Below are 5,204 nucleotides of genomic sequence, written 5' to 3'. Positions count from 1 at the left end.
AAGGGGGTCGGAGACAACAAAGGACAGTAGACCGTTTAAAAGTGTATGACCAGTTTAGGGGAGAGGTAAGGATGAGATACAGGAGAGTATATCTGGGTTGCAAGAAGGTGAAAAAGTAAGGGAGAAAGGAGAAAGGAAAATGAGTAAAATTTAAAAGAATTGAGTAAAGAAAAAGGAAAGAGAGGTAATAATGACAAAGAAATAAGTACGAAACAAGTGAAGAAAAAAAAACCTTTTTTTATATTAAAAAAAAAAGCAGCAGCAGCTCCCCTGGTGGATGGGCATGGTTTGATGTGGTAGGTCTTGGAGGCTGTTCTCAGAGGCTCCGCCCCTGCCTGAAGTGAAATGAGCAGCAGGAGGTGAAGTGCGCATCTTCACAGACTCAATTGCAGAGTCCCCACCCCCAGCCAGGATCGCGATTGCAATGGGGGAAAGGAAAAAAAAAAAAAAAGCTGAGTCTCTCTTGGTTTCAGATAGCTGTTGCTCAAGGCACTGTGTGCTGCTGAAAATAAGCTGGGAGCTCCTGCAGTCTAAATGCGTGCCCTGGCCTCCACCCGCCACCGACTCCTTGTCGGGGGTTGTGTAGGTGTGGGCCCTATTTTTTCCTGTGGGCACCCGGGATTCCGCAGTCCGTGCAGGGCGTGAGGTGCGCCATGGAAATGCGGTCCGTGGTCCCGTTCCCAAAACCAAGTTCGAATTGCTCGCCCCTGGCGCAGCCTTAGCAGCCCCGACCACTTCTCGCCGGGAAGCCCACTCCCCCGGCGCAGCCATGCTCCGGCGCCTTCTCGCCGGGTAGTGCGCTCCCCTGTCTCTTCCTTTTGTCTCTCGGGTTCCACGCGCTTCCCCCACGTTGGGCTGGGGATCTTGTCTCCCCTGCCTGTCCCGGCCTGGCCTGTTTTCATATCTCCCCCGTTTGCCCTCACTCACTCAGGTATCCTTGAGGTTCTATTCTTTCTGGAGTCCATATTTTCTCCTTCCACTCTCGCAGATGAGAGTAATATCCTTCTCGGTTCGATAAATGGGGCAGACAGAGTTTACAGAGCTCCCTTCCTCTCCGCCATCTTGGCTCCTCCCCTCTCAAGTCTTTATTTTTAAAATATTTTAAGAGTGGGGCACCTGGGTGGCTCAGTCGGTTACGCCTCCGACTTCGGCTCAGATCAGATCTCACGTTTGTGGGTTCGAGCCCCGCGTCAGGCTCTGTGCTGACAGCTAGCTCAGAGCCTGGACCCTGCTTCCGGTCAAAAGCTATTAAGTTTTGATTCATAAGCTTTTCCAGTGAAATTATTAAAGCATAATCTGCCTCATTCGCCAGATTTGCAGAAAATATTTATGAGTGTCTCATCTCTTCAAAGTGCTGAAAATTATCAGAGAGGCTGTCCTCTGGCCTACTCCCAGAGGGTTCATATTTTGTTTAGAGCCTGCCACACAGTATGACACTCGCCTCTCTATGGGTCTCTCTCTCATAATTGTCCACAATGCGTTTTCAGGCCAAATAGAACAAACCTGGTAAATAATACTGGAACACTGAAATGCTGAAACCCTGAACCAGGTTCTTATTGATCTGTGTCTTAAGCATTTGAAAACATTCTTAGTTATCATTCATTTAAAAAGCATGGCTCTTTTCCAAATAAGTTCTCATGCTCCATTATGGGAAAACAGCTAACATAACTGGTTAATAGTCTTACAGATATCAGACTTATTTTTATAAATATATTTTTAAATATAAAAACTAAATATTTTATATTGAATTGATTGGTAACATTACCATTTAAGTCAAGTCATTGTTTTATAACATACTTAGAAATCCAAGTGTTATATGTAGGTAATTTAAATACAAGGTAAATATAAGTTATCTGCCATAGAGAAGTTTTGGATTTTAAAGAATTTATTGTGTCATCACCCACCTATGATAATTTGGGGATCAGTACATATATGATATTTGGTAATCAAAAGTTATCCACGACTTAAAGCACGCACCATTTCTCTAAATTATACATGCTAAACCTTGGAAATTAACTATCATAAGAATGAAATGAAAGTCACCTTTACTTATTATATTATTATGCCCACTTGGAGATAGTACATAGATTAAAGAAAATTGGATTCTCCACTATAAATATATAATTCCTAGCACAGACCGATGAAGATGTTGCTGCATGTGCATTGGTGCTTAAATTCTTCTTCTGTTCATGGTACCTGCACAGTATTGCAGAGTCGGTGCAGTCAGAACAGAGGACACATGTGATGTCCTTGGATGATCTTTTCTATTGTGAATGTTGGGCAGGGAGAATTTAGCCTTGAGTATGTACTCAGGACAAAATCTATAGAGAATAAAAAAGACTGAATAGTCTGGAAGTATTTCTAGATCAAGATCCTTCAAAATAACTCACAGAGAAAAATTCTTGCCAGAGAGATTTAATACTGTGCATGATGAGCCACTCAGGACAGGGGCTAAGGATTGTCAGCTTTCTCTCTAACTATAAAATCCTACACACTCTTGTTTCACTGCTGTTTTCCCAATATTAATTATAGATATGTGCTTCCAAGCACTGCATCGGCCTCAAGAAAAGTCTTATAAATTAGCTAATGTAACAGAGTTGATTAAATAGTGAATCACTACTATCTGCTGAATATATTGTTGCTGTTTTTCCAAGTAATTCAATCACTGCAAGCATAATATCAACTATATCTATCAATTTCAGGGTCAACTATAAAAATCCCAAGCCATTTTTTCTATATGTTACATTATTAAACAAATCATTTTGTTAGCATAAAAAAGTCTATTCCAACCTGTATAAAATGCCTCCAACTCTTTTCATCTATGGTGACACAATGAGATAAGATTAAATATTAAATCTGTCGGAACTACTTCATTTAAATATTATTTAAAAACTTTCTTTACAAGAGTAAAGGCATCAATTGAGTTATGGTTTTCTCCTGGAGGTTTTCACCACCATTGTGTTTCAGTGGAGGAGAGAAGTGAATTTGGAAATTGGCAAACATTCCATTTAACAGATTTTTATTAAGCAGTTACTCAGAGAAAAATACACTGTTCAGACTGGCTACATAACTTGTGGGGTTCAGTGTAAAAGGAAAATGTAGGGATCTTTGTTTAAAATATAATAACTTCAAGATGGAGAAGGCGGGGCATTAAACCAAGCCCAAGGCCCTACTGAATGTGTGGCCCGATGTAACAGCAGAGGTCACTTGCTTATGAAGCTGGCCTGGCTTCTGCATGAGAGGCAACACCAAAAGAGGAATATGACATTTCTGCCCCACATAGAATTGAGGAAGGGCACAAGGAGGTTTATTGTGCTATGTTTTACCTGGAATCTAACCCAACTGATTTCTTTTTTCCTTAGAGATTCAAGAAAGGCTTATAAAAGAATTAGCATCAGAACAGGATTCTGAAAGGTACGCTGGGCTTAGCATGGGGAGAATGAGGAAATAAAATTATTTTAGACAAAGGCATGTAATGGAGCAGAAACATAGGGAAAGGAAAAAAGCAAGTTGTGTTGGATATAGTGTGTAGGTCAAGTTCATGTAGAGTAGACAAGAGTGATAAAATTATAGGTTGGGATCAAAATAAAGAATTATATGAATGCAGGAGAGTGAGTTTGAATTTCACTTTGTAAGCAAATGGAAGCCTTTAAGTAACATGATCACAAACAGGCTACAGGATGAAACGGGAGTAGAAGATAGAGCAGAGATACTAGGGTCCAAGGTCTAATTAGTAAGCCAGTTACACTAGTCATCAGGACCTGAATTAGGGAGCCAGCTCCAGACATGGAAAACAAGGAAGAGGGATAAAAAGCATCGCAATGGAGTATTGTTACACATGAGGAGCAGCGGAGGATCATGTAAACCACCATGACGCTCACCCAACTCAGCAAAAAAGGAAAAGTAAGGCTCTTGGACAATTCAGAAATCTTTCACTGAAAAACTGGACGAGTCTATTAATAAATTTAGAAGTAGGAAATGCACAATGTAATAAGAAGGAATTACTTGGCCATATACCAAGGGATAATAATTTTAATGAGGATAATTATACTATTTGAGAGCATGGTGGTTCCATCTGTGAGTAGGTCATGGTAAAGAAAAAAATATTTTTATGTTGTTATCTGTTTCTTTCACAAGACAATCAAGGATCTTGTATATGCCTTATATTGTCTGCATTGAAAATGTTCTCAGCAAATTTTGTAACATCTCTTTCTGTATTAAGTGCTATTTAAAAGCAATAATAATTATCTTTTTTTTTTGAATCCCTGAGCCCCTCCTAGTCCTCAAATCCACACACATGTATAGATCTCTTACAAAGCACCAGTCTGTGGAAAACAATAGAAGGCTGGGGCAGCTAGAGGAAAGAGAAAATGAGTCTTTTTGAGTGACAAGAAACCAAAGTTTTCTTCACAATCATGATCCTTGCACTAAATCTTTAGAGGAGCAATTTTTCTATTCATGAATGTATATGTAATGGTCTGCATAAGTTAAAATGGCAGGGACATTGTAGCAAACTATTTTTTTTAACAGATCTTCCAAAGACAAATGTAGCAAAATCAAATACATGAATAATAACAAAATATTTTCTGTTCATTGTTTGTGTACCTTTTTGCCAATAAAAGTAGACAAAGCGGTCTTTCAGAATTACAGATACAGTAGACCACAAGCATGGGGACGTACTACTTGCAGATTTTTCTGATGCGATTTTTTCGTTGTATAAACTTAAATCTCTCTCTTTTTTGTTAGCTCAAAGTCTCTGTTATTTACACATTTATAACATGCTTGAATATTGCCAAATTGAGCCATGGATATTTTGGGACAAATATTGGGGGAAGTTATGTTCAATACTGATGTCTATACCATTTAAACAATGGAAGCATCAGGTAAGTAACAACATTTGGACAGCAAGTCAATATGACTATGAAAGGTCTCCAATAATGAGCAAATTCAGACCAATACACAGTTTGAGTATTTGGCCTCCTTATTGACAAAGGTTGCTTTCAATCACACTGTATCTATTACCATATCAATCATCACTCTAAATGAATACAATGTTATCATTGACAAAGACATCACTTAAGCTGAGAAAGTAAAGATTCCAAATAACAAAATAATGAAAGGTAGATTGTTCACACCAGGAAAATGAAAAATATACCTTAAGAATCTATTCACAGAAATGTGAAAATTAATTGAGGACACGTATG

General features: G+C 38.9%; 1 long non-coding RNA gene across 1 annotated transcript in view; it reads left to right on the top strand.

Moving 5' to 3' along the window:
• Window positions 1-4,855, top strand: part of LOC115278708 — a 10,364-nt gene extending 5,509 nt beyond the window's left edge. The window contains exons 2-3 of the long non-coding RNA XR_003903051.1: window positions 3,363-3,414; window positions 4,747-4,855. This is a non-coding gene — a long non-coding RNA (uncharacterized LOC115278708). The remainder of the gene's footprint in view (window positions 1-3,362; window positions 3,415-4,746) is intronic.
• Window positions 4,856-5,204: the final 349 nt, after the last annotated feature.

This window comes from Suricata suricatta, chromosome 15 (genome assembly GCF_006229205.1).
Source record: "Suricata suricatta isolate VVHF042 chromosome 15, meerkat_22Aug2017_6uvM2_HiC, whole genome shotgun sequence".
In the NCBI taxonomy this organism is placed as follows: domain Eukaryota; kingdom Metazoa; phylum Chordata; class Mammalia; order Carnivora; family Herpestidae; genus Suricata; species Suricata suricatta.
The sequence above is the reverse complement of the archived record's forward strand: the minus strand, read 5'-3'. Positions and strand labels throughout refer to the sequence as shown.